This window comes from Pongo pygmaeus, chromosome 3 (genome assembly GCF_028885625.2).
Source record: "Pongo pygmaeus isolate AG05252 chromosome 3, NHGRI_mPonPyg2-v2.0_pri, whole genome shotgun sequence".
Classification (NCBI taxonomy): domain Eukaryota; kingdom Metazoa; phylum Chordata; class Mammalia; order Primates; family Hominidae; genus Pongo; species Pongo pygmaeus.
In genome coordinates, this window is record NC_072376.2 from 152,413,803 (window position 1) to 152,432,219 (window position 18,417).

An 18,417-nucleotide genomic window follows, 5' to 3' on the forward strand; every position below is an offset into this window, starting at 1 on the left:
TGGTAGATGCATAGATGGAAAACAGTGGGAGCCCAAGGGGGCAACAGTAAGTTCTGCTTGCCGGCCTGAGGTGGAGTGAGAAGGTAGGGAGCCTCCTTAACTATTCCTTCTCAATTTTGTCTACTCTTCTTCCTTCCACTCTATGTGCATATCTATTTTAAGTCTAGGCACATTTCCTGAAATAGACTCAGCGTGCCTTATGTCTACCCCAGTGTGTCAGTGATAATGTATGTGCTGAAGTGTCCAGATCTCTATAGTGAGCATCACACCATATATTCAGTTGTCAAATAGATGTTTGTTTTTAGATACACCATGAGTGCCTCTAGCTCAATAGGAATAAAAATGAATTTTATTATCTCAAAATCTGCTCCTCCACTTTTTGGACACCACCATGCACTCAGTTGTCAAGTCAGAAACATGGAAGTCATCTTTGGTGTTTCCATCTTCCTAATTCTCCACAGTTGGCTTTTAGCAAGTCATATTTATTATATCTGCAGAATATCTTTCAAACCCTCCAACTTCTCTCCATTTCCATGATTATAAACATGGAAGCTTAGTACCATCATCTCTTGCTTAAATTACTCTAACAACCTCTCTCCCTGCCTCTAATCTTATCTCCTTTTAATCCATTCTCTGTACTAAAACCAGAATATTATTTCTAACATACAAATCTAATTACTTCCTTTCCTTGCTTAAGATCTTTCAAAAAGTTCAAAGCTTTCCATTGCTTCTAGAATAAAATAGCTTACAGGACACTGCAGAATCTCATCTTCTCTTATCCACTGCTTTCATTTTAGATAAACTTCCCACTAATTTTCCCTAAACCTTTAACTCCTGCTGGTGCTTGTTGGAGCTTACATATTTTCTGTACTTCTGCTCTTGTAGCACCCACTGCACTATTCAAATGCTTAGTTGTATGTTTCCCTGACTAGACTAATCTCTATAGGGCAGGGATCAAGCAGATTGTTTTATTGTTGTTTTGCTTTTGAGTGTGTGTGTGTGTGTGTGTGTGTGTGTAATATAGAAGAGCCTTGAGCATGAGGTAGTCACGGGATACATAATCACCTGCTTGGGTTGAGGCATGTAATTACCAGGGGCAGCCAGGGCTGCACTATGGCAGTCACATTCACACTCCTAGGAAGGAGATGTAATTGGTTAGGGGCTTGTGTGTTCCTTGTAAGTCTACAAAAAAGAGAAATAGAACATTGTCAAGAATGTTTCAACAATATACTCAGTATTCAACAACTAGATGGCAATGTCGTCTCTACAGTTTATATCTAAATGAACAAGTTGATTAGGTTTACTCTCAGTGAGTTGCCTGTTTTTATATTATTGCATGAGGTAGTGTATTAATCCATTCTCACACTGCTATAAAGAAATAGCTGACACTGAGTAATGTATAAGAAAAGAGGTTTAATTGGCTTACGGTTCTGCAGGCTGTACAGAAAGCATGGCAGCATCTGCTTCTGGGGAGGCCTCAGAGAACTCTGAATCATGGCGGAAGGCAAAGGGGGAGCAAGGCATCTCACATGGTAGGAGCAGGAGCAAGAGAGAAGGGGGAGGTGCCACACACTTTTAAAGCAACCAGATCTCATGAGAATTCATCATCACGATGACAGCACCAGGGGGTGATGGCGTTAAACCATGAGAAACCACCCCCATGATCCAATCATCTCCCACCAGGCCCCACCTCCAGCATTGGGGATTACATTTCAACATAAGATTTGGGTAGTGATGGAGATCCAAACCATATCAGGTAACAGGATTGTTTATTCCATTTTTTACTTATAATCTGAATTTAAATGTTCCCTAATTATAAAAATTGAATTATTTATTTTAGAGGTAGGATCTCACTTTGTCACATAGGTTGAAGTGCAGCGTTCTGCAGTTCGAACTCCAGGCCTCAGCTTCCTCAGCAGCTAGTACTACAGGTGAGTGAGTGTCACTTCGCTTGGCTAAACATTTTATTTTAAAATTTTTTGTAGAGATGTGGTCTTGCTATGTTGCCCAAGCTCATCTTCAACTCCTGGCCTCAAAGGATCCTCCCGCTTCAGCCTCCCAAAGCGTTGGGCTTACAGGTGTGAGCCAACATGCCCTCTAATCTATTATTCTCTAATAAAAAGTTGAGCAATTTCAATCTATAGGAATAAAATAATCATTTTACCTTATGCAGGGTATTTAGTCATTTAACTATGATAGTTTATAGGTAATCATATAAGTACTTTTGGCTTAATCACCATGATTACATTATATGTCCTGGAAATTAAGACACATACACACTCCGATTTTATTAAAACTTTACACTGATCTTTTAGATTCAACATAAGATGATTTAAAAGACAAAGGTGATGTCTCTCAAAGAGAAGTTTTTTTTTTTTTTTAAAAACAGCTTTATAGGGGTAGAATTTACATAAAATAAGCCGTTCATATTTAAAATATACCACTGACACGTACGGAGTTGCGACCTCATCCTCACAAAGTAGTAAACATATCTATCACCCCAAAAAGTTTCCTCATGCCTCTCTGTAACGCCTCCCTCCTACCCTTCCCAGTACCTGCCCTCAGTTTTCTGTATGTGTAGATTACTTTGCGTTTCCTAGAGTCTTATATAAATGAGATCATATAGAATTTACCTTTTTCTGGGTCTGGTTTCTTTCAGCACAATTACTTTGAGATTCATCTGTGTTGTTGCATGTATCAATGGTTAATTCCTTTTTATTTTTGAGTAGTATTCCTCTAGTGTTGTAGAAAAACTAATTCTGAGCTTCCTCCTGCTAGTTGAAGAAATTACTACAATTTGGGACTTCTGTCTCTTAAACATTTAAATGAGCCTTTCTGACCAAAATAGGCTGATATTAATCTATATTCATATTGTGACTGTGTGTGCTTTCATTGTTGCTAATGAAAATTTCAGCGTTAACTCTACAAATTGTGTGGTCAAAAGGATCACACAGAGGCTGTTTGTTAAAAATACATTCTTTGAAAGACAAAAGAAAGGGCTACTTTCATTGTCGTATAGTATCTTTCCCAAGTGGAACATCGGCGTTATCATAAAGACTGGAAATCGGCTTTCCATCCACCTGTAAACAAACAAGAACTGGGTTATTCCTAATCCTTTCCCATGCAAAGCCTTTTCTTGTACCTCTCACTCTGGCTGAAATATTATTTCCTCTCATCAACTGAACAAACTCGGCCCACTCTTTAAGGATTTTCTCAGCTGGATATAAGTTCTTTCTTCTCTGATCTTTCATAACACATTCCATCTTTCTTTTAGTCATATGTAGTATTATCTTAAACTTTTTTGAGTATTTGTCTTATTTTTATATTGTTACAAGCTCTATAGGGGCAAAGTGTATGCCAAATACATAGTAGGTACTCAAATATTTGCTGCATGAGTAAATAAACCTACCAGTAAGAAGCAAGAAAGTTATAGATAGTTCCATCTTTAGCCTACATGAGAACAGTGATAAAATTTCAAAAGGAGCATATCCATTGAGTACTTCAATACATTTGGAGCCACAGGAGCTTTACATAAAGCCCCTAACCAACATTAAAAATAAGAGGATGAGAGAATTTTTACCTATACAAGGCTAGGTACAGGGATAGGAAGTAAATGATTATATTGTTATATTATATACTGGCTGGATTCATTTTATATTGGATGATTTTTTTCATCTTATATGCCCCTGCCATACCAAAAGTACCTATTCTAGTACTTAGGCCACAAACTTGGAATGTAGTGGAGCACAGTATCATGGTAAAACCCAGGCCGAATTTGGGCCAGGTGAACAAGAGCACAAAGGATTGAGGGTGTTTATGAAAAGTTGGATCATGAAACCTAGATCATGCATCTAGGCTGATTTAAGGAAGGAAGTAGCAGAGGAGGGCTTTTAGTAAGAAAATGGATGAGCTAAAGGAATGGACAAGATTGAAATTTAGGATAAGGAAGTGGCAGAGGAGGGCTTTTAACAAGAAAATGGATGAGCTAAAGGAATGGACAAGATTGAAATTTAGGATTTAAGAGGTGATAAACCACCTGGTTTGTAACAAACTGAGATTTAGCTATAGAATAGACTAAAGAACAGAATAAAGTTGTGACAAACCACCTAATGGTGGCAAACTTAGGTACAGCCATAGAATAGACCAAGTGGAATGTGTTAAAGGGTATCAAATTGAGAGGATTCAAGGAATTGGAGACTAGGAGACTAGGGCTGTTCACATGGACAGTGAGGTCATCTCAGATGATGATGGGACCATAAACCAGAGAGAAGAATAACTAGTAGCTTAGTAGATGACAGTAAGAAGCAGTAGAGAGATGGATGGTTGAAAATGAAAGCTTGAGGCTGGGTGTGGTGGCTCACGCCTGTAATCCCAGCACTCTGGGAAGCCGAGGTGGGCAGATCATCTGAGGTCAGGAGTTTGAGAGCAGCCTGGCCAACACAGCGAAACCCCATCTCTACTAAAAATACAAAAATTAGCTGGGCGTGGTGGCAGGTGTCTGTAATCCCAGCTATTCGGGAGGCTGAGGCTGGAGAATAGCTTGAACCTAGGAGGTGGAGGTTGCAGTGAGCCAAGATCACGCCATTGCACTCCAGCCTGGGCGACAAGAGTGAAACTCCATCTCAAATAAATAAATAAATAAATAAAAAAATAAAAGCTTGAAAGGAGAGGGTTTTCTACAAGGGTGAGACAAATTAACAACTTCCACCCAAGATAGCAGTAAGAAGATAGTTTTTCTAATGGAAAACAGGTTTCTATTTCAGGCCAGAGATGGAAAGAATATTCTGTTAAAAGGGTGAAAATATGGCTAGGCACAGTGGCTCATGCCTATAATCCCAGCACTTTGGGAGGCTGAGGCAGGTGGATTGCTTGAGTTCGAGACCAGCCTGGCTAACATGGCAAAACCCTGTCTCTACTGAAAATACAAAAATTAGCCAGGTGTGGTGGTGCACACCTGTCGTCCCAGCTACTTGGGAAGCTGAGAATCGCTTGAACCTGGGAGGCAGAAGTTGCAGTGAGCAGAGATGGTGCCACTGCACTCCAGTTTGGGCAACAGAGTGGGACTCTGTCTCCAAAAAAAAAAAAAAAAAAAAAAAAAAAAAGGATGAAAACACAGGTGAGTTTGTTTTGAATAGGCTGGAGTTCCAGAAAGCTCAGGAAAAAGGAGAGCAGTAAGCAGAAGGGTTTGGGAGAGCTTGCAAAGCTCTCTGGGAAAGGAGAGCCACCTGGAGAGGCTTGTATTTGGAGTGCTGAATATGATAGGGAACTGAAGATTAACTGGCCTTAGAGATCTCATGGAATTCCTATGAAAAGATGTTTCAGGACTGGTCCAGGCAGAGGCATCAGAATTGTGAGGAAGAGGACAGTTGGCAAGTAGGTCTGGGATGCATTTCTTTCTGCCCTAGCTGGTATTAGAGACATAATACTATTAGCAACCTTTATTTAAGGTTTTTTCATTTACTCAACGTATAGTGATTGAGCATCTCTTCTATGCCAGGCATTGTGCTCGATTCTGGGAATGGAGTTACAATGGTAATAGAGATAAAGCCCTTCCCCAAGGGAAACATAAAATACAGTGTGAGGTATAGACCAGTAAACAGTATTCTGATGGGGGAATTCAGGGTGTAATGGGAATATGGGCAGTGAGGGTGGCACATATACCCAGATTTAGGAAGAGTGAGGAATGCTTCTTGGAGGAAGTGTTGAATAAACTGGGGCCTAAAGTGTTAGTATGAATTTGCCAGTTGAGAGAGGGTCAAAGAGCAAGGGAAAAGAAAGTAGAGTGTTTCAGGCAGAGAGCAGTGTGAACAGCGTGCACAAAATCCTGGAAGCGAGAGTAAGAAAGGCTGAGACATTGAAAGAAACCTGTTTTCTATCTTACAGGGTTGTTGTGCAATTTAGCCCCTAGAATAGTGGCTGGCACAGAATAAATGCTGAGAAATATCAGAAATTATTACTATGCCTGGAGCATAGAATTGAGGGTAAGTGGGGGCCGGGCACGGTGGCTAACACCTGTAATCCCAACACTTTGGGAGGCTGAGGTGGGCGGATCACCTGAGGTCAGGAGTTTGAGACCAGCCTGACCAACATGGAGAAGCCCTGTCTCTACTAAAAATACAAAATTAGCTGGGTGTGGTGGCGTGCGCCTGTAATCCCAGCTATTTGGGAGGCTGAGGCAGGAGAAGCGCTTGAACCTCGATCTGGTGAGCCGAGATCGCACCATTGCACTCCAGCCTGGGCAACAAAAGCGAAACTCTGTCTCAAAAACAAACAAACAAACAAAACAAAACAAAACAAAACACAAAACAGAATTGAGGGTGAGTGGGAAAAGAAGGCTACACAAGTAGGCAGAAGTCAAATTATAAAGTCCCATAAACCATGATACTAGGCATTTAGACTTAATCCAAGTCACTGGCAAACTACTCAACAGATTTTAAATAGTGGAATTAATTTCATGCATTTTAGAAAGATGGGCTGAGACTAGTAGCAGGGAGATGAGGCAGATTACTGTAATCATGATCTGAACTAGTTAAAGGCAGTAATGGTAGAGAAACATAGATGGATTTCAGAGATATTTAGAAGGTAGAAAATTAGTTTCCTGGGACTACCATAACAGATTACTACAAACTTCAGGACTTAAAAAAGCAGAATTTATTCTCTTACAGTTTTGGAGGCCAGAAGTCTGAAATCAGGGTGTCAGTGGGGTTGGCAATTCTTGGTGTTCTTTGGCCTGTAGCAGTGTCACTCCAGTCTCTCCAGCCTTATAGGGATCTTCACATGACATTCTCCCCTGTGTCTGCGTCTCACATCTCCCTCTCCTTTCATGTTTAAGGACACCAGTCACTGGATTTAGGGCCCTCCCTCTCAAGATCCTGAATTACATCTACAAAAACCCTAAGTAAGATCACATTCATAAGCAGTGGGGGCTGGGACTTTGACATATCTTTCTGGGGGGATGCAATTTCTCTCATTGTAATAGAATTAATGGAAGCCAATGGTTAGCTAGATGGGGGAAGGGGGCTGAAGGCGAAGGATAAATCAAGGACAATATCCATGTTTTCTGCTTGAGCAACTGGATGATGCTACCACTCACATAAAATAAGTAACACTGGAGGAGAATCAAGTTTGGAGATGGAAGAGGGCATCTTTATTTTGAGGTGCTTGTGGAAATCAAGGTGGATATCAAGTAGACACTAGGTCAAATAAGTCATGAGCTTAGTACAGAGAAATGTGAGCTGGGCTTCCAGGTTTAGGTGGTAACTAAAGCAATGGATGTGGTAAGATTGCCAAGGAAGAATCTGGAGAACATGAAGAACTTGTATCAGAATGCTGTGATACACAAAATTTGAGGGAGGGACAGGAAAACTAGCAAGCAGGGAAGTAAGATTAAAAAAACAATAAGAGAGTAATATCTTGGAAGAGCTCAGGAAAGAAAGTTTAAAGCAGGAGTGAACAGTTTCTATGGGTTTGGAGAAACTTGAATGAAAGCGAATTGAGGCAATGCAAAGAGTATAAATAAATATTTCAAAAGTTTGTTAAGAGCAGGAGAGACAGAGACTGGCAGCTGACAGGGGATGCCCAGAGAGAATTTTCTTTCTCTTTTTTTGTTTTAAGATGGGAGAGATGTGTGCTTGCCAGAAAACAAAAAATGTAGCCAGGGAGAATTGAATGTGGAAGATAGGCAATATTAAGGAATGCTGAGGAGGCAGGACACAGTGGAGACATTATAATCTCAGATAGGGAGAAAAACATCTCTAGGGAGAGGGGGAAAGGATGGGTGTGGAAGCAGGTAAGTTTGCTCACTTACTTATTCAACGAATATTTTTGAATGCCTGGCAGATGTAAATGCTGATGATACAAAGTGAACAAAACAAAGTATTGAACCTGTATTTCAGTGGGAAACTTACATTTCAGGTGGGATTACATATAGAGTCAGGTGTGGTGGTGTGTGCCTATAATCCCAGCTACTTGGGAAGCTAAGGTGGGAGGATCACTTGAGTCCAGGAGCCTGGGCAACATTGTGAGACCCCTATATGAGGGGAGGGGAGGGGAGGGAAGGGAGAAGGAAGGAAGGAGAGAGAAAAGAATGGAAGGAAGGGAGGAAAAAGAAAAGAATGAAAGGAAGGAAGGAAGGAAAGAGAAAGAAAAAGAAAGAAGGAAAGAAAGAAAAGAAAGGGAGAAAGAGAGAAAGAAAGAAAAGAAAAAAAGAAAAGAAAGAAAGAAAATCTCAATATCAATGTGGGGTAAGTGCTATGAGGAAAATAAGCATAAGGAGAGGAAGAAAGCCTTGCAGGGGTATCTGTTTAAAATGAGGTACCTAGGTTCAGCCTCTCTGAGTTAGAAAATGAGAAAGCAAGGCATTAAAAATCTAGAAAGAGCATTCCAGGCAGAGGGAACAACAGATGTAAAGGCCCTGAGGCAGGAGTACGCTTGGCACCATCAAAGAGCAGGAAGGAGGGCTGGGAGCGGTGGCTCACACCTGTAATCCCAACACTTTGGGAGGCCAAGGCAGGAGGATCACCTGAGGTCAAGAGTTCGAGACCAGCCTGACCAACATGGTGAAACCTCATCTCTGCTAAAAATACAAAAAATTAGCCGGGTGTGGTGGCAGGCGCCTGTAATCCCAGTTACTTGAGTGGCTGAGGCAGGAGAATTGCTTGAACCCGGAAGGCGGAGGTTGCAGTGAGCCAAGATCACACCATTGCACCCCAGCCTGGGCAACAAAAGCAAAACTCCATCTCAAAAAAAAAAAAAAAAGAAAAGAAAGAAAGAAAACAACAGCAAGGAGGCCAGTGCTGCTGGAGCACAGTAAGTTAGCAGGAGAGAGGTCTGAAGTCCGAATGATAGGCTGGGGTCAAATCACATAGATCTAGTAGGATTTGGTAAGGACTTCAGATATTTAGTCTAAAAGTGGTGGAGAGCTCTTGGAAGGTTTTGAGCAGAAAAGTGACATGATCTAATTTATGAAAGAATAACTTTGGCTGCTATGTGAACAATAAATGGCAAGCAGCAAGAGTGGAAGTTGGGAGTCCAGTTAGGAAGTGACTACAGTAGTCCAGATGGAAAATGATGATGGCCTGGGCCAGGGTGGTGGTTGTGGAGGAGTGGGAAATCACTGAGTTACGAATCTAGTCTGAAAGCAGAGCTCACAGTACATGTTGAGAGATTGAAAGTGGGGTGTGAAAGAAAAAAGCAGAGAGCCTCAAATACCTCAGATAGAACACTGGCTAAGATAAAAATGGTTCCTTCAAAGAAATCCTAGCCCATGTGGATAAGTATATAACAAGGGAGAAAGGAAGGAAGTGTGTATTTGCTAGATGTCTCTATGTCCTAGTTTTATGTGTCATCCCGTTAAATACTCTCCACGACCTTTGGTGATATTATTATCCTTAATTGTAGATAATAAAATTAAGTAATTAAAATTTAATGTAAGTTTACTCATCGCAGCTAACATGTGAATTTTAACTCAAGACTAACAGTCAAGCTCTTTTCACTAACACTGTTCTCCAAAAAATATAGCTGAATAGGAAATAACACTCTTATAATAATAGTACAAATAAAAAGATTAATTTTGAAGCAAACCAATACTTGAAAAAAGCAGCTTTAATTAGACAATGTTACAAAAGTATGTATTCATTTTGGGACCAGTTCTGAATGAGAATTTTGGGGACTTCAAGGGTTTCAGAGACTAACTGCACTCGTTATTTCAGATTTCTAATTTCCCTTTTAAATGGCGGATTTATCCCTAGTACAACTTTTACACTTGCTAACATTGATGCCATTTGTTTTTTCTTTTGTAAACTGAGGTAATATATAACATATCATCTTTACCATTTTAAGTGTACAGTTCAGTGGTAATAAATATACTTATATCCTTTTTCCCCCTTCATCCCCTACTCCATCCCCTCCTTTCTGGCTTCTGGTAACCACCAATGTACTCTGTGTCATCATGAAATCCACATTTTTAGCTCCCATGTATGACTGACAACATGCAATATTTGTCTTTAAGTATTTGGCTTATTTAACATAGTGATCTCCAGTATCATCCATGTTGCTGCAAATGAGAGGGTTTCATTATTTTTTATGGCCGATTAATATTTCATTGTGCATATATACCACACTTTATCCATTCATCCATTGATGGGCACTTAGGTTAATTCCATATCTTGGCTATTGTGAACAATGCTGCAATAAACATGGGAGTGCAGATATCTTTTTGATATACGGATTTCCTTTCTTTTGGATACATATTCAGTAGTGGAACTTCTGGATCATATGGTAATTCTATTTTTAGTTTTTTGAAGAACCTCCATACTGTTCTTCATAGTGGTTGTACTAGTTTACATTTCTACCAACAGTGTACAAGGGTTCTCTTTTCTCCACATCCTCACTAGCATCTGTTATTATCTGTTCTTTTAATACAAGCCATTTTAACTGGGGTGAAATAACATGTTGTTTTAATTTGCATTTCTCTAATGATTAGTAATGTTGAGCATTTTTTCATATACCTGTTGGCCATTTTTATGTCTTCCTTTGAGAAATGTCTGTTTGGATCTTTTGCCCACTTTTTTTTTTTTTTTTTTTTAAGATGGAGTCTCACTCTGTCACCAGGCTGGAGTGCAGTGGTGCAATCTCGGTTCACTGCAAGCTCTTCCTCCCAGGTTCAAGCGATTCTCCTGCCTCAGCTTCCCAAGTAGCTGGGACTACAGGCGCATGCCACCACACCCGGCTAATTTTTTTTTATTTTTAGTAGAGATGGGGTTTCACCATGTTGGCCAGGATGGTGTCGATCTCTTGACCTGCCTGCCTTGGCCTCCCAAAGTGCTGGGATTATAGGTGTTAGCCACCCCACCCAGCCTGCCCACTTTTTAGATTATTTGACTTTTTTTGTGTGTGTGTTTCTTTGTTTTGTTTTTGGCTTAAATTGTTTAGTCTCTTTATTCTGGTCATTAATCCCTTGTCGGATGGATAGTTTGAAAATGTTTTCTCTCATTCTGTGGGTTGTCTCCCCCACTCTGTTAAGTGTTTCCTTCGCTGTGCAGAAACTTTTTAGCTTAATGTAATCTCATTTGTCTGTTTTTGCTTTGTTGTCTGTGCTTTTGAGGTCTTAAACAAAAAAATCTTTTCCCAGACCAAGGTCCTGGAGCACTTCCCCAGTGTGTTCTTCTAGTTTTGTAGTTTCAGATCTTAGATTTAAGCCTTTAATCCATTTTGATTTGATTTTTGTGTATAGTAAGAGAGAGGAATCTTGTTTCATTCTTCCGCATATAGTTATCTAGCTTTCCCTCACACCATTTATTGAAAAGACCATCCTTTCCTCATTGTACGTTCTTGGCACCTTTGTTAAAGATGAGTTGGTATATCCGGATTCTTTATACTGTTTCATTGGTCTATGTGCCTATTTTTTTTTTTTTATGCCAGTACCATGTTGTTTTAGGTATTAGAGCTTTGCAGTAAATTTTGAAGTCTGGTAGTGTGATGCTTCCAGCCTTGTTCTTTTTGCTCAGGGTTGCTTTGGCTATTTGGGGCTTTTATGGTTCCGTATATATTTTAGAATGATGCCCTTTGTGTTTGATCCACAAAAAGGGAGACATCCAGAGCTGAAGAGTTTTCCCTGAGAATTTTTGTCAAGAGCTAGAAGAGAAAGGGGAAGAAGTACATGAACAACTGCATATGGTGATATTCACTCTTAACTCTGCTATACAGAAACTTAACGGGCGGGGGTTATAGTGTGGAGCTGGGAACCCAAGGAAGCCTATCCATAGTTCCACATCGCTGATGTAAGATTCTTAGTATATGGACACTTGAACAATTCAATATATTAATAAGTCTAAGTTTCTATCTGGACAAGGGTCTTGGGGTAAGGAGCTGGGGGTATTTTGCTTCCTTATATGTTGTGGGAAGTCAGGGACCCCGAATGGAGGGACCGGCTGGAGCTGCGGCAGAGGAACATAAATTGTGAAGATTTCATGGACATTTATCAGTTCCCAAATAATACTTTTATAATTTCTTATGCCTGTCTTACTTTAATCTCTTAATTCTGTTATCTTCGTAAGCTGAGGATGTACGTCACCTCAGGACCACTGTGATAACTGTGTTAACTGTACAAATTGATTGTAAAACATGTGTGTTTGAACAATATGAAATCAGTGCACCTTGAAAAAGAACAGAATAACAGCGATTTTTAGGGAAGAAGGGAAGATAACCATAAGGTCTGACTGCCTGCAGGGTCAGGCAAAAAGAGCCATATTTTTCTTCTTGCAGAGAGCCTATAAACAGACATGTAAGTAGGAGAGATATCACTAAATTCTTTTCCTAGCAAGGAATATTAATATTAAGACCCTGGGAAAAGAATGCATTCCTGGGGGGAGGTCTATAAATGGCTGCTCTGGGAGTGTCTGTCTTATGCGGTTGAGATAATGACTGAAATACGCCCTGGTCTCCTGCAGTACCCTCAGGCTTATTAGGATTGGGAAACTCCATCCTGGTAAATTTTTGGTCAGACCGGTTCTCTGCTCTCGAACCTGTTTTTTGCTGTTTAAGATGTTTATCAAGACAATACGTGCACTGCTAAACACAGACCCTTATCAGGAGTTCTGCTTTGCCCTTGTCCTATTTCCTCAGAAGCATGTGATCTTTGTTCTGCTTTTTGCCCTTTGAAGCATGTGATCTTTGTACCTACTCCCTGTTCACACACCCCCTCCCCTTTTGAAATCCTTAATAAAAACTTGCTGGTTTTGAGGTCTGGGTGGGCATCATGGTCCTACCGATATGTGATGTCACCCCTGGTGGTCTAGCTGTAAAATTCCTCTCTTCGTACTCTTTATTTCTCAGCCGGCCAACACTTATGGAAAATAGAACCTACGTTGAAATATTGGGGGCGGGTTCCCCTGATAATTATACTTCTCTCAGTAAATGTTTATACTGTCTTTACTGTCTTTTCTCTCCCTCCCTCCTTTCCTTCCTTTTCCTTTCCTTTCCTTTCCCTCCCTCCCTCCCTCCCTTCCTTCCAGACAAGGGTCTTGGGGCATTTTGTTTCTTTATACTTCTCTCAGTAAATCAATCAATCCTTCCCTTTTTTTTTTTTTTTTGAGACAGAGTCCGGACAAGGATCTTGGGGCATTTTGTTTCCTTATACTTCTCTCAATAAATCAATCAATCCTTCCTTTTTTTTTTTTTTTTGAGACAGAGTCTCACTCTATCCCCTGGCTGGAGTGCAGTGGCGTGATCTCGGCTCACTGCAACCTCCACCTCCCAGGTTCAAGCGATTCTCATGCCTTAGCCTCCCAAGTAGCTGGGATTACTTTAGTAAAGATGGGGTTTCACCAGGCTGGCCTCGAACTCCTGACCTCAGGTGATCCACCCACCTCAGCCTCCCGAAGTGCTGGGATTACAGGCATAAGCCACCACACCTGGCCTATACTGTCTTTTCATCCATGAGAAACATAACACAAAGACTGGGCATATGCTAAGAGTTGTCACCAAAACACTGAAGGAAGGGACAAGGAAAGGCAAGGGCACTTAGTGGAAGGGGCAGGGGCAATTGATGGGCTAAGAAGGTACAGTACAGAAGGTTCAGGAGAGGGAGGTAAAACTCAGAATCACTGGCTGTATCCCAACTATACAGCCTTGGGTAAGCTGCTTACTTTCTCTGAGCCTCAGGATCCTCATCTGGCAAGTAGGGATAAGTGAGAGTAAAAATAGGACCAACCTCATAGGCTCCTGTGACAATAAAATGATATAATCCATTTGAAGTACTTAGCAAAATGGCTCAACAAAGGTTTGCTACTATTATTAAATTTCACTAACCGTGCAACTTTAGACAAGCGGCTTAAAGTCTTTGCCCTTTATTTCTTCAGCTACAAAATGATGGATAGAACCAGGTGATACTGAAGATTTCTTTATAACTTTATGTAATTATGATGTTACGTGCATTGTACTCAAGGTGCTAGAAAAGAAATTAGAAATCTCCCTTGGTTGCCACCAGGTGGCAGTAATGAGGAATTTAAGTACCATCCCATTTTGGGGAAAGCTTACCATTTTTCAGTGTACAGATGCAGAACTATTGTTAATATTTTGATATATAATCTTCCATCTAGGTTTTTTTCTTCACAGGTATATGCCAATTTTTATTTTACAAAAACGTGGATAGTATTAGACATCTGTTTTGTAATCAGCTTTTTAAAAAACATAACAATATATGGCGATCACCTTCCATATCAATTAATGTAGTTCTACAACATCACGCTTAAGAGCTCCGTGATATTCCAAAGGAATTTATTTAAACCATACTTTGTTAAAACCATCCTCTACTTGTCAAACAATCAATGTTTTTAATTGGATTGGCATTATAACATTATAGACAATGTTTCAATAAACATCTTTGCCATATACTATCTAGTTATTTCTCAGGGAAATTTTCCAGAAGTGGAATGTCTGGGCAAAGGGTATGTACTTAAGAAAAAACTTTAAATATATACCACCCATTTGTGTTTTCCTATATAGGTTTTTATGTCTAATAGAGCAAGGTCCCTTATCAATGCCTTTCTTCAAAATATGAATTGGCTATTCTGAAGCATTTATTCTTCATGGTGAAATTTACAATCATTTTGTCAAATTTGCCCCTTCCTTTCCTCCAAAAATTCCACTGGAATTTTGACTGATATTGTGTCCATTTTATAGATTAACTTGAAGAGAGTTTGCATTATTACAATATTATGTCTTTCCATCCAGCAGCATGGTACTCTCCTCCATTCATCCATTTCCTCTGTCGGTAAATTTGAGTATTATTTACCATTTAGTTTACTTCTGAATATTTTATATTTTTTATTACCATTACTGGGTTTTTTTTGTTGTTGTTCTTGTTTTTTTTGTTTCGTTTTGTTTTGTTTTTTGAGACAGGGTCTCACTCTGTCACCCAGGCTGGAGTGCAGTGGTACAATGTCAGCTCCCTGCAACCTTTGCCACCCAAGTTCAAGCGATTCTCCTGCCTCAGCCTCCCAAGTAGCTGGGATTACAGGCACATGCCACCACATCAATTTTTGTATTTTTAGTAGAGACGGGGTTTCACCTTGATTGCCAGGCTGGCCTTGAACTCCCGACCTCAGATGTTCTGCCCGCCTCGGCCTCCCAAAGTGCTGGGATTACAGGCATGAGCCACCACATCCAGCAGAATTACTGATTTTTTAATTGGTCACATTACTAGACTTGCTTAATGGTTCTAATATTCTTCAGTTTATTTATCCACTCTACAAATATTTATTGAGTGTGTACAATGTGCCAAATGCTATTCTGGGTCCTGGAAATAGCAGTAATAAATCTGTTCTCCAGGTCTTTATATCCTACCGAGAGGAAATACTAAACAGAGAAACATAAGACAGGTGGTGATAAGTGCTAAGGAGGTGGTGGTGGGGAAAAGCATAGAAAGGAGGATGTAAAGTGACCAGGAAAGATATTCTTTCAGGTAACGTATTAAAATAAGCCCCCTCTGATGAGCTGAAGTTTGAGGAGACACCTAAAGTGATGTTGCTTTTCTTGGGTTTTCCTGGTAGATATTTATTTATATCACTATGCTCTTTCCCAGTCACAGCAGGATTTCCAAGCTCCTGGAGATTGCCTGTCCGGTGGCAGTAACACCAAAGACTTCGACTGTAAAGAAAGCCTCTAAAATTCCCAGTGTTCCTGGATTTAAATAACACATCCAGAGTTCTTCCCAGTCACAAGTCCGGCTGGATTTTAGAGGCACAAAGAGCTGAATGTGATCCTGGTAAATCTACCCCCAACCCATCACAATATCCACCTGCTTTATAAACTGCCTAAGAGAACAATTCCAAGAGATTATAATAACACTACAAACTGCTTAAAAGAACAATCCCAAGAGGCTATAATGAGACCTTTTTTTTAAAAAAAAAAAAATAGAAATAACCCCATCATACTTCATTTGCTTATTTGCATCTTTTAAAGTCCATTGTATAGAATTGTAACACCATCATGCTTTGCTCTAACATAGCCTAATTTCCCATTCCTTTTTTTTTTTTTTGAGACGGAGTCTTGCTCTGTCACCCACGCTGGAGTGCAGTGGTGCAATCTTGTCTCACTGCAACCTCTGCCTCCCAAATTCAAGCAATTCGCCTGCCTCAGCCTCCCAAGTAGCTGGGATTACAGGCATGAGCCACCACACCCAGCTAATTTTTGTATTTTAGTAGAGACAGGGTTTCACCATGTTGGCCAGACTGGTCTCGAACTCCTCACCTCAGGTGATCTGCCTGGCTCGACCTCCCAAAGTGCTGGGATTACAAGCATGAGCCCTTGTGCCCAGCCTCCCACTCCTCTTAATCTGTGTTGACCCTTCCACTGTATTGTCATCAGTCAAATCCCCTAATCCTTAACACCTTTTCTAAACATTCCTTTCATTTTCTTACTCTAACCAAAACCTAACCATCTCCTAATAATATTGCTTTCCCTGCAATACTCTCAAATTGTGTCTGCTTTTAAAAATTATTCAACCCACTTACTAAAGGAGCCTAGAGATGAGGTAGGTGTCCTGCTTATTCCCCACTGCCAATTCCAGACCTTTTTTCTCCTTTGAAAATTCTAGTTCCCTTGACCATATCATCCTTTCTCCTTTTTTTTTTTTTACAGTCATCTACTGTCCTCCTGGTCTCTCACCCTCATCGCAGAAGAGCTTAGCATGCAGTGTCTTGTTTTCCTTTCCACTGCTACTGCTGTCATTATTATTATTATTATTTTTAGACGGAGTCTCGCTCTGTTGGCCAGGCTGGAGTGCAGTGTCGTGATCTTGGCTCACTGCAAGCTCTGCCTCCTGGGTTCAAGCAATTCTCCTGCCTCAGCCTCCCGAGTAGCTAAGACTACAGGCGCCCGCCACGACGCCCGGGTAATTTTTTGTATTTTTAGTGGAGACGGAGTTTCACCATTTTAGCCAAGGTGGTCTAGATCTCCTGACCTCGTGATCCACCCACCTTGGCCTCCTGAAGTGCTGGGATTACAGGCGTGAGCCACCGTGACTGGCCAGCTGTCACTATTTTTAACATTAACAATTCATCTATTACCTTAGCTATGGATGGTGCTACGTAATTTGCCCTGCCTGCTCCTTCACCTTCACATCCTGCCACTCTCCCCCGTTAAGTCAGAAACTGTGAAGTGTCTTAGATTTTGTCCTTCTTGCAAGCTAATAAGTTAGCTTGCCACAGTTTCATATACATATACTGCCAGAAGACACCAGACTGCTGGGCTGGTGCCGTAACAGATTTGCTACTGAAAGCACAAAGCATTTACAACACCTTGTGTCATTTCCCCATGCCCCATTTCCCATAAGGCAACAGATGTTTCCTGTGCAGTGGGTTGCATCACAGGAGAAGAATCTTAAATTCAGAAGACTCCAAGCTTTTATCAAACCTGCTGGTGACCTACCCATTCCTCCCATTCAGGAGAGAAATTATTCATTATCTTGAAATATAAGTGAATTTCCTCTGGGAAGAGGAAGAAGGCCCCTCTAGGTTTATTACCCTGGAATGTAATATACACTGGGGTTTGGGAGGTGGATATTAATATCATTATGCACTTTTTCACCTACAGAAGACTAGTCTGAACTTGTGGCAGGAACCTAGCCAGCTTGATTGCCTGCTAAAACAAAAATATCAACATTCTTAATAGGATTTAAATAAGATCCGGCATCTCAAAACAGAATATTCAAAATATCCATGATATGGTCCAAAATTACAAAGCAAACAAAAAACAAAAAAGAAGAAAATCTCAATTCATATAGGGAAAAAAAGGACAATGCTGAGATAACACAGATGATAAAATTGTCTGATGAAGGCTTTAAAGCAACTACTAATATTTGTTAGGAGACTATTCTTCATTGGTCTCTTGCATTTCTACAGGTGTTCTAGGTAAAGGCATTAACAGCTTTTTCTCTGAACTATCTTTTTTAGCTGTTTGTATAGCAAACATCCTTGGAAGATAGAATGTCTTCCTTTGGGACCAAGGACAGATTTTTTTCCTTCCAGGATTAAAAAAAAAAAAGATAATGTCTCTCTCCAGGGCAAGCCTGGGCAGGTTTTCTGGCCCTTTATTAAAGACTGGTGTTTCCCACAGCATTCATATATCCCACTACATATACAGGTAACACCAGGCCCTCACAGCATCACTGTGTGGGAACTGAGGCTCAGAAAACTGGGTTAAATGTTGATAATCTGCCTCCTGCTATTCGTGTCAGTAATAATCTGTCCTTTGTCTCTGACCCAGGAGTCTTGTGTCTTCTGTCACTATTCATGAAATTGTGGCAGCCTAACTTGTTAACTTGCAATTAAGGTAAAATCTCAGACCCTCCAAAGTTCTTGACTTTGTTATAACAATTCTCCTACAAGCAATCACAAGCACTTTTGAAGCCAATAA

The 18,417-nt window shown here is 40.4% G+C and overlaps 1 long non-coding RNA gene across 1 annotated transcript in view; it reads right to left on the reverse strand.

Moving 5' to 3' along the window:
- Positions 1 to 10,233: 10,233 nt before the first annotated feature.
- The window catches only part of LOC134739469 (uncharacterized), a 38,347-nt gene continuing 30,163 nt past the window's right edge, over positions 10,234 to 18,417 (reverse strand). The window contains exon 2 of the long non-coding RNA XR_010126143.1: positions 10,234 to 11,634. This is a non-coding gene — a long non-coding RNA (uncharacterized LOC134739469). The remainder of the gene's footprint in view (positions 11,635 to 18,417) is intronic.